Source organism: Pinus tabuliformis, chromosome 3_2 (assembly GCF_031772625.1).
Source record: "Pinus tabuliformis cultivar Carrire ecotype Pingquan chromosome 3_2, CPIR1, whole genome shotgun sequence".
Lineage (NCBI taxonomy): Eukaryota > Viridiplantae > Streptophyta > Pinopsida > Pinales > Pinaceae > Pinus > Pinus tabuliformis.
This window is the reverse complement of record NC_142302.1, coordinates 1,285,224,703-1,285,234,281: the sequence shown is the minus strand read 5'-3', so window position 1 is coordinate 1,285,234,281 and position 9,579 is coordinate 1,285,224,703. Positions and strand designations below refer to the sequence as shown.

Here is a 9,579-nt window from a genome sequence, read left to right as displayed (position 1 = left end):
GACTTGGCCTGAGAAAACTGCTACTTTATTGCTGAATATGAATACCTGTTTTACTCAAGAATTTGACAAAGTTTATCCCTTTTGTCTTCATATAGGGTGGAGAATTTAATTAAATTTATGTAGGTTTCATCCACCTCAGTATATTTCTGGAAAGTAGGCATGATTAAACAGATGCTTTATTTCATGTTTGATCAACAAGTCAAATTTCAAACCTTCCAAGAAAGCTTTACCTATAATGGTTCCCTTTATGGTGGAAAATTTTGATTTATCTCTTCCTATGGAATATAAATTGTGTTGATAATCCTCTAGTTGAACTAACTTATCTCTCATTCCCTTTAAACCTAGAAGCCCCTTTTGGTGCATTATGTTGAACTTTTTATGGAATTTATGAATGCTAGACTCCAAATTGTGACACTTATTCTCTAATTGTAGCATTAAATTCCTTTTTGTAATAATTCTTGTTACCTCTGGTATTGTTTTAGTTCTGTCAGTGAGCTCATATTCCTCTAGCTCTTCCTTGGTCTTTGAGTTTAGTATTCTTATTAAGGCAGTGGCTTCACCTGGTTTCTGACCCAAGTTTTCCTTTATCTCTTTTATGACCTCTTTTGATATTTGTACCAAATCCTCTTGCTCGAAAATTATTTCGATGGAAGGCCAAATTTCCTTCATAGCTTCATTTTCCACCCAAATATTCTCCTTTTCTTGTGCAATTTTCTGGACCATGGCAGATTCATTCTCTAACTATTCAATTCTCTGAGTTAACCTGTGAGTGTTTTGAAGCTCTGTTGCATACACATTGTCAATCTTTAATTTCTGCTCTTGAAGGTTTTTAAGCTGAGTTTTCAAAATTTCAGTCTCTTGACCTCGGATAGACAAGTCTTCCATAGCTTTCATTAATTCTCCGGATGTATCTATAGACTATTTCTCTATTGTAGTAGTTGATGAAGTCGAAGCACCTGATGTTGATGTACCTGCAACCGGAATTGTTGTGAGAGGAATGACTGCTATGTTAGTTGATTGTTCTTTCCCTTTTAGCAGCTTCTCAATTTAAGTCTCAATTTGTTTAATGTGTCCATTCTGCTCAATGATAATTGTAAACATATCTTCTTTCTCCTTCTCTAGTTGGCCAACTTCCTTTGTCTATGTATCTTTAGTGGATGGAAGTTTGAGCTTCTTTTTCAGGGATGTTATATCAACATTTTTTCTTTTAATGATCTCCTTAGCAACTTTTACATTACTAGGATCATATCCCAGTTTAATCTCTAAATCCTCTAAAGACTTTATCTTAGTGTCTTTAGCTAAAGAAGATATTTTCTCTAATTTTAATTGAGACTGAATGTTGTTGACTGATGCCTGAAGTCTGGATGCAGCCATTGCTGAGTTTGTCAAGGTGGAATACAACATCTCACCTATTTTCCTGTGCAAAAACATCTGATCAAAAGGATGGATTTAATCAATGTTTAAAGAAAAAATGGACTTTTTGTATTCATCTGCAGTTTTACGAAAAGGAACCTTAGCTTCTAAGAAATCTATCTGCATTTTCCATTCCTCAATGTCAAAATCAGAGAGAAGTCTGTGCTGAGATGAAGTTGTTTGCTTCCAAAACTGAGAATAGGTGGTTGCTTTTAGGAGTTCATTTTTCTTCTTTATCTCCTTATACCTAGCAAATATACTTGGTTAAGCTTGATCATGAACCAATTCTCCTGATTGAGATGTTTCTAGAGGTTCCTAAGAAGCTGAAGATGATGGTGATCCAATGAAAATGTCTTCAATGCGAGGGAAAGAAGAAGTATAAGGGTCCATAAAACTATTGTAGATTGTACATTTTCTTCCTATGAAATCTCTTCTACTAGATTGGTTTTCAGCCTCTTCTTATATATTGAAATTCTTTCCCCTGAATTTCTATGAGTGAAGGGGAAAAATCCTCCCTTGGCCTTTTATCTTGTTTTTCCTTGGGCACTAGTGTCTATGATGTCATTGTAGAGAGTACTTGTTATTCTGCCTCCTGCAATGTGTTTTCATGCCATTGATCTTGATTCATATATTGCTCAATTTTAGGTCTGGGAGTATGAGTGTAGGGAGTAGTTTTTGGCTATACTCTCAACATTGATATTATTTCCAAAGGATCATATGACCAAGTGAAAATGAGTTTAAATTTCATCTTTTTGAGCAGGAGATCTTCTTATTTTTTTGTTGTCCTAGTATTGCAAATGAAAGGCCCAACATGTGCTTTAACCTACTCACCAGGGTAAACATGAGATGAGAGTTACTATGCATGACTTGATTTCCAAGATGCACTTATGAAAACTGGGGTTGACATGTCTAAAACTGACTCCAAACACTCAATGATACACTATCACACTGTTATTAGCCTAACTTGGCCCAACATTAATTTCCTTTTAACTTCATTTCCTTAAATTTGAAATAACTTTTTATTTCTGACAGTTTTTTCGAGTCCTAAACTTCTGAGGGTGTTTCGAGGGCCTAAGCGACATTTTCAGGGAAAACAAAGATACTAGAAAAGTGTCAGAATTTGTTTCAAAAATTCTTTTTTTGGCCTTCTCATGGAGATATTCAAAACAAGGTATTGTGATAGTCAAACAAAGATCGTATGCCAAAGTTACAACCCCGAGAAGTTGGAGATCCAATTATTCATTTATAGAAAAACTTTATGACTATGGTACCTATATGTCATGAGTGCATAGTTTGTTCATTGTTGTCATTAGTTCATCAGATATTCATCAAGAAGGCTTGTTGCCTTCTTGCACTAGCTGTAATAAAACACAAATTAACACACGCATTCATATAAATCAACCATAGTCATCAAACCATGCATTAGATCTAGAATAAGAGCACATCATATAATAAAAAATATACCATACGTGTAACCAACATTTAACCAGATTTGAAGCCATCACAAACTAGTCATATAAATAACAGTAAATCAACACTTATGCTCATTAATCATCAACAAAGAATAACACATATTAACATATGCATAGTACCAACCAAGTCAGGGACTTTCACATACCACACGACCACAGATTGGGTTAAACCAAATCTCACCCCTGTGTCATATTCCAAGCATGTATGTGAGATCATACGAGTTAAACCAAAATAGAACCAACTAGGGCTTCCAGATGCCAAACCACCTCAACCTTCAACCACATTGATTTCACCTAAATTGGTCCAAAAACCACTAACACCAAAACAAGCTTGGATGCCTCCGACTTTCTTCTCCATATCCAGAGGAATTTTCCTGTCTCCAAACATCTGTCAAGAGTTCTAGGAGAAATCTCATCTCCACCCTCAACCCTTGAATTTTCTTGATGCTACCTCAACTATGATCCAAAGTCTACTAGCCATCCAAAGCTTAATCAAAATAATGAACCCACTACATCATGGCTATCTAGTAAATGTCATAGAAAAGTTGAAACCACTGTCAATCCACGCAAATCGCATGTTAATGACAATAAAATAATCAATAACCACTTGCATGTACCATGCACTCAAATCCCAACAATGAAATCACACATGCAACCTGTTATCTACAATTTTCTCTTGTTGTAATTATTTTTCCAACCTCTTTCGCTGCCCATGAATTCCTCGCGTGCTCTTGTCCAAGTGTTGTCTTTCCAAATCCAAGTGAGAGTGTCTCTATGTCCAAGTGAATGTTAGAATGCCTCAAGAATGTTATAAGTGTGTAAGAGTTTGAGTGAGTAAGTGTAGTTAAGAGTAACCAAAGTGTTAAGAGAGGCATAGAATGTTCTCCCCCTTCTTTTGCTTCATTTTCCCGGATTTTACTTCATGTCCTTTGCATGCATATTTGTGTTTCTTCATTTTCTTTTTCTCCTATTTCATTATATTTCTTATATTAATTGTCATTTATTGTCTCTTTGTCTTTGTCAATGTCTTCGCCAATTTAATCAGCCATTAATAAACCATAAATGATGTCTACTATAATGTTTTTCCCTCCATTTACACATCGTCACCATATTAGGTTGTAGAATGCCTTTCTCAAGGCAAAGATGATACACCAAGAAATCAAAAGAAAATTTAGAAAGATTAATCACCCTCTTATTAGAAGAGGGGGATAACAAAATAATATTATTAAGAGAAGGAGAACGGATCTGACTGAACACAGAGGGGAAAGGGGACAGAACAAAGTGGGGAAGAGGGGTGTCCAAGGACACAAAGGGATCTTACAACAGAGTTGTTTTTAATTGCAATTATTTGGAATTTCTAGTGGATTTCTGACCAGAATCTAGAGGAAAAAATTGTGGTAAAATCTTGATTTGTGTTTTTTAAACTAGTTTTTTCACTACATATATGGATTCAACACCATGAAGAACCCCTAGAGCACTTGGACTTCGTTGCCAATTAAAATATTTTCAGCCAAAACACGAAAAAATCTAAAAGAGTAAGAAATTTAATGGTGACTGCAATTCTTTATTAAAATAATAATTACCACTCAAAATATTTAAGAAACTTTATGTGAGGAGGTGATTGCATCTCCAGTTAAATCGTAATGGCATGAAAGCGTCTACTGCAATTGACAAGTGCTGTCCAAATAAAATGTGAACATATGAAATTGAGAAGACTTTGTGCAGTTAGGGTTCCAATTCACAACGTGAGAAGGATTGCACTGGATGATCGACCAAGGAAATTTAACGAACAATGATGGCTGCAATTCTTTATTAAAATAGTAATTACCACTTCAAATATTCAAAAACCTGTAAATGGTGAGGTGATTGCATTTCCAGTTAAAGATTAATGGCATAAAAGCCTACCGCAATTGAGAAGTGCTGTCCAAATAAAATGTGAATATCTGAAATTGAAAAGACTTTGTGCAGTTGGGGTTTCAATTCACAAAGTCAGAAGGATTGCAATGGATGATCGACCAAGGAAATTTAAGAACAATCACGGCTTCATTTATTTATTAAAATAATAATTACCACTTGGAATAATTAAAAATCTTTAAATGGCGAGGTGATTGCATTTCCAGTTAAATTTTAATGGCATAAAAGCCTACTGCAATTGAGAAGTGCTATCCAAATAAAAAGTGAACATCTGAAATTGAAAAGACTTTGTGCAGTTAGGGTTTCAATTCACAATATCAGCAGCACTGCACTGGATCATGGACCAAGGAAATTTAAGGAACGATCATGGCTTCAATTTTTCTTAAAATATTTAAAAATCTTTAAATGGTGAGGTTATTGCATTTCCAGTTAAATCTGAATGGCATAAAAGCCTACTGCAATTGAGAAGTGCTGTCCAAATCAAATGTGAACATCTGAAATTGAAAAGACTTTGTGCAGTTAGGGTTTCAATTCACAGTCAGGACTCCCCTGGATGATCGACCATTTTTACTTACTGATGTATCTGTCTGTCCCTGCCGATGAGCCACTGGAGGTACTCGAAATCAGAAATCTGGCAAGGTATTCTGAAGACTCCTTTCTGGTGGAAGCCATAGGCCTGCTCGGCTTCCTGGAGCAGACGGTGGAATAGCGGGTGATTGAAGTATAAGACGGGGATCACAAACCGCGTCTGCTCTTCTTGCTCGTCCCCCACGTACACAGCCACGAAGCCCTGTGGAACGTCCTTCGGAGGGAACTTCTTTCCATTCCGATGCCCTGCAAAATTGAAATTACGCCAACACAAATGGCGGCCGATATGCCGTTTCGTGCGAGCAAGAAGATTCGAACACCTGACCGAGGCCTTAATGTGACCTGAACGCAGAAATTTTCTCCCGAGCTTGGCAATCTTACGTCTCGGTTTCAAACCCCTGGCGTGATCTCCGTCCATGTCCATGGCTACCATCGCTTTGTCCAATCTGGGCCAAAAAAGGATAAAGATCGATATAATTGAAAGAAATCTATACATAGGCTTAATGGCGAACGTACGGGAACATGTTGTGGTAGAAGAAAACAGTAAAGAATCAAGAGCAATTTCGTTCAAATGTGCACAGGCTAGATATTTCGACTCATGACGCAGCGAGACGCACTTCTATACTTTGGTAAGCGACCTAAATTGCAGGCAATGGGAGAAATTAGCAGCGGCCAGCAATTTGAAGAGATGAGGAAATGAAGGAAAGGGGAAATTTATAAAATGCAATCTACAATTCTGGCGCTGGAACCGGTCTCCGTGATGGCATAGTCTTTGCTGTCGAAATTGACGAAGTAATCAGAAACAATCAATTTGTTGAGGGCCAGAGATTTCCTTCATTGAAGATAAGGTAGTTTGTCGCTGAGTAATATCAAAAATCCAAAAAGGTTTTAGACACACGGGGACCAACACTGAACAACTTGTACCGTTTGCTCTTTTGGCTCAATCTCGAGCTCTACCTGTAAGTGGTTTGAATTTTCAAATTGAAACAAACGCCACAAAATTGGTCGAGTCTCCAGCTCTACTTGTAACAGGTGTGAATTTGTAAACCGAAATAAACGCCATAAAATAAGGTATTCCATGAAATCCTGGCCTTGGAATTCTATTGAGGGATGACTGATGGGGCCGAGTCGTCAAAACGTTTAATTTTATCCGAGTAAATTCGAAATTAAATTACTTTTAAAATATATCAATTTTAAATTATTTAAATGACTTATTATCCACTTCATTTTTTAAAATGTGAATATCGTGCAAAATGTTGTGGTAAAGGGCATAGATATTTACGGACTCTGTAAAATATATAATTTAAATTTAAATAAATTAACAAATATCTGGTTTACGTTAATTTTTTTTTTTCCTTTTGTCAATACTATTATTTTTTAAATGTATTTGGCATTATGCGGATATAAATGAGTTTTATAATGAATTTATTCAATATAGAAAATTATTTAGATTTTGTTTTATTTTTATTGATGTTATTTTAAATTGGCATTGTTTTTTAAAGTGATAATTTAGTTGGATAGCTATTTCTGGCTGGAATCTAATTTTTTTAGCGTGAGATTGTTTGAATCATTTTTTTATGGTATAAATAAATTCAACACCATCAAAAACTTTTAGGCTATCTAAAATCTTGAACCTTGGTAATCATAACTCAAATTTCCAAAAATTTCCATCAGATTTTGTCAAAATTATACTGAAATTTGTATTGTTTTATGGGCGAGAATGTGTCTCGTGTTTTAAATTTGTTTATTTTAATTATGGATGTATTGAGTTATCAAATTTATTAAATTTAAGATTTTCAATAATGATATCAATTAATTTTTGTGGTGTTTTGTTATGTTTCTTATCTATTAAAAATAAAAATAATAATTAATAATTAATATTTTTTCCATTTGAAATTTCATCATTTTTTGAAAAAATTACAAAATTACATTTTTTACATGTTTTTTTAAGTTTACCTTGAACATTACAAAATTTAACCCAAAAAAAAGATCCATATGTGAACCTGTTGGACCTCAACTTCATCATATCTAATATATAAAAGAAAAAAACTCTCAACTCATCAAATCTAATATATAAAAGAAAAAACTCCACTTATCCACTCAACAGATATACATCCTTTCCATTTTGGAGATATGATTTTAATTTATAAAAAAATAGAATGAAAGCTTTGAAGAAAGACTTCAAATAGGGGCATCCCTTGCTCCTACCATTAATTCATGAAAAGGAGGGTGGTAATATTAAAAAATGTTCATGTCATATATTCCATTATTATCCATGTACCAAGTTGCATTAGAATTCTAACTTTGGATAAACCATTAGTTTCCATATTTCTTATAGTCCATTCTACCTACCAAGTTGCATTAAAATTCCAACTTTGGATAAATCATTAGCTTCCATATTTCTTATATTCCATTATCATCCAAGTACCAAGTTGCATTAGGATTTTAACTTTGGATAAACCATTAGGTTCCATATTTCTCTCTATGTAAATATGTTGAAGAGCAAGATGGTTGAAAGACACTCTTAAACCTTTGACCACTTCCAAGACAAAATTTAAAAACACATTGTGACATCATTGTTCAAATTTTACCCATTTGATGACAACCTAGGAATTAGCCATTTTAAGCTATTAATACATTTTTCATTCGTTAGCAACAATACTAGTTTCAGTGCCATCAATTTTACATAGTCATTTGACCCCTCCCACAATGCTACCCTAAACTTAATGTAACAATTATCTGCAAAGAATAGGATCCCTCCCCCCCGGCACACAACATAATTCCTTTGTGATGCCCCAACAAAAGAATTCCAACGAAAGCTCTTATCAATTTGTTCTTGAATCACTACCCTTGTCGAGTTTTTTCCTTATCTTATACGAAATGACTTAATATGTCAAGCCTATTAGTTATACAATTTAGCATAGAAATGTGTTTTTCTTCAAAAATTGAAAGGTTCCTAGCCAACCATATCTCCTAGGTCACTAATAATGGAAGAGCCTTAAAAGCCTTTGTTTGTGGATTCCCTACCCAATTCCTCAAAACAACATCAATAGAACCCCTTGACCAGACATTTTCAATCCTATTATTACCTCCACTTCCAACCACAGTTGTTTTAAATAGTCTGTTATCACTACGTAATTTCCCAAGGGTGTGAGAGAAACCCAGAGGTAATCACAAAACCACTTTGGACACTGGGATCTAGCCCTTCTAGCTTCAAAGAGAGATCTCTATATATGACTTAGATTTGTTGATTTAAAATATTAGACTAGTTATGAGTTATGAGTTCGGGTTTTTCAAAGGTTTGGTTGAAACTGTAAGGACAATCCTTTGGTATGGAGTCAATGAGTCTTGGTTGATCAAATACAAATTCATCCAAAATATCTTGATTTAAAATAACAAGATTTTCCTACAAAATATCCTAAAATTGTTTACAAAAATAGTATAGGAATATAGGAAAACTAAAACTGCTGAAGCTCTGGCACTGACTTCGAGGATTGCTGGTGATGACTTGGCCTGAGAAAATTGTTGCTTTATTGCTGAATATGAATACTTGTTTTACTCAAGAATTTGACAAAGTTTATCCCATTTGTCTTCATCTAGGGTGGAGAATTTAATTAAATTTATGTAGGTTTCATCCACTTCAGTATATTTCTAGAAAGTAGGCTTGATTATAAACAGATGCTTTATTTCATGTTTGATAAACAAGTCGAAATTCAAACCTTCCATGAAATCTTTACCTGTAATGGTTCCCTTTATGGTGGAAAAATTTGATTTATCTCTTCCTATGGAATATAAATTTTGTTGATAATCCTCTAGTTGAACTAACTTATCTCTCATTCCCTTTAAACCTGGAAGCCCCTTTTGGTGTAGTATGTTGAACTTTTTATGGAATTTATGAATGCTAGACTCCAAATTGTGACACTTATTCTCTAATTGTAGCATTAAATTCCCTTTTGTAAGAATTCTTGTTACCTCTGGTATTGTTTCAGTTTTGTCAATGATCTCATATTCCTCCAGCTCTTCCTTGGTCTTTGAGTTCAGAATTCTTATTAAGGTAGTGGCTTCACCTGGTTTCTGACCCAAGTTTTCCTTTATCTCTTCTATGACCTCTTTTGATATTTGTACCAATTCCTCTTGCTCGAAAATTATTTCGATGGAAGGCCAAATTTCATTCATAGCTTCATTGATTTCC

General features: G+C 34.6%; 1 pseudogene; it reads right to left on the bottom strand.

Moving 5' to 3' along the window:
- Window positions 1-5,370: 5,370 nt before the first annotated feature.
- LOC149185432 (auxin-responsive protein SAUR32 pseudogene) lies at window positions 5,371-5,820 on the bottom strand (annotated as a pseudogene).
- Window positions 5,821-9,579: the final 3,759 nt, after the last annotated feature.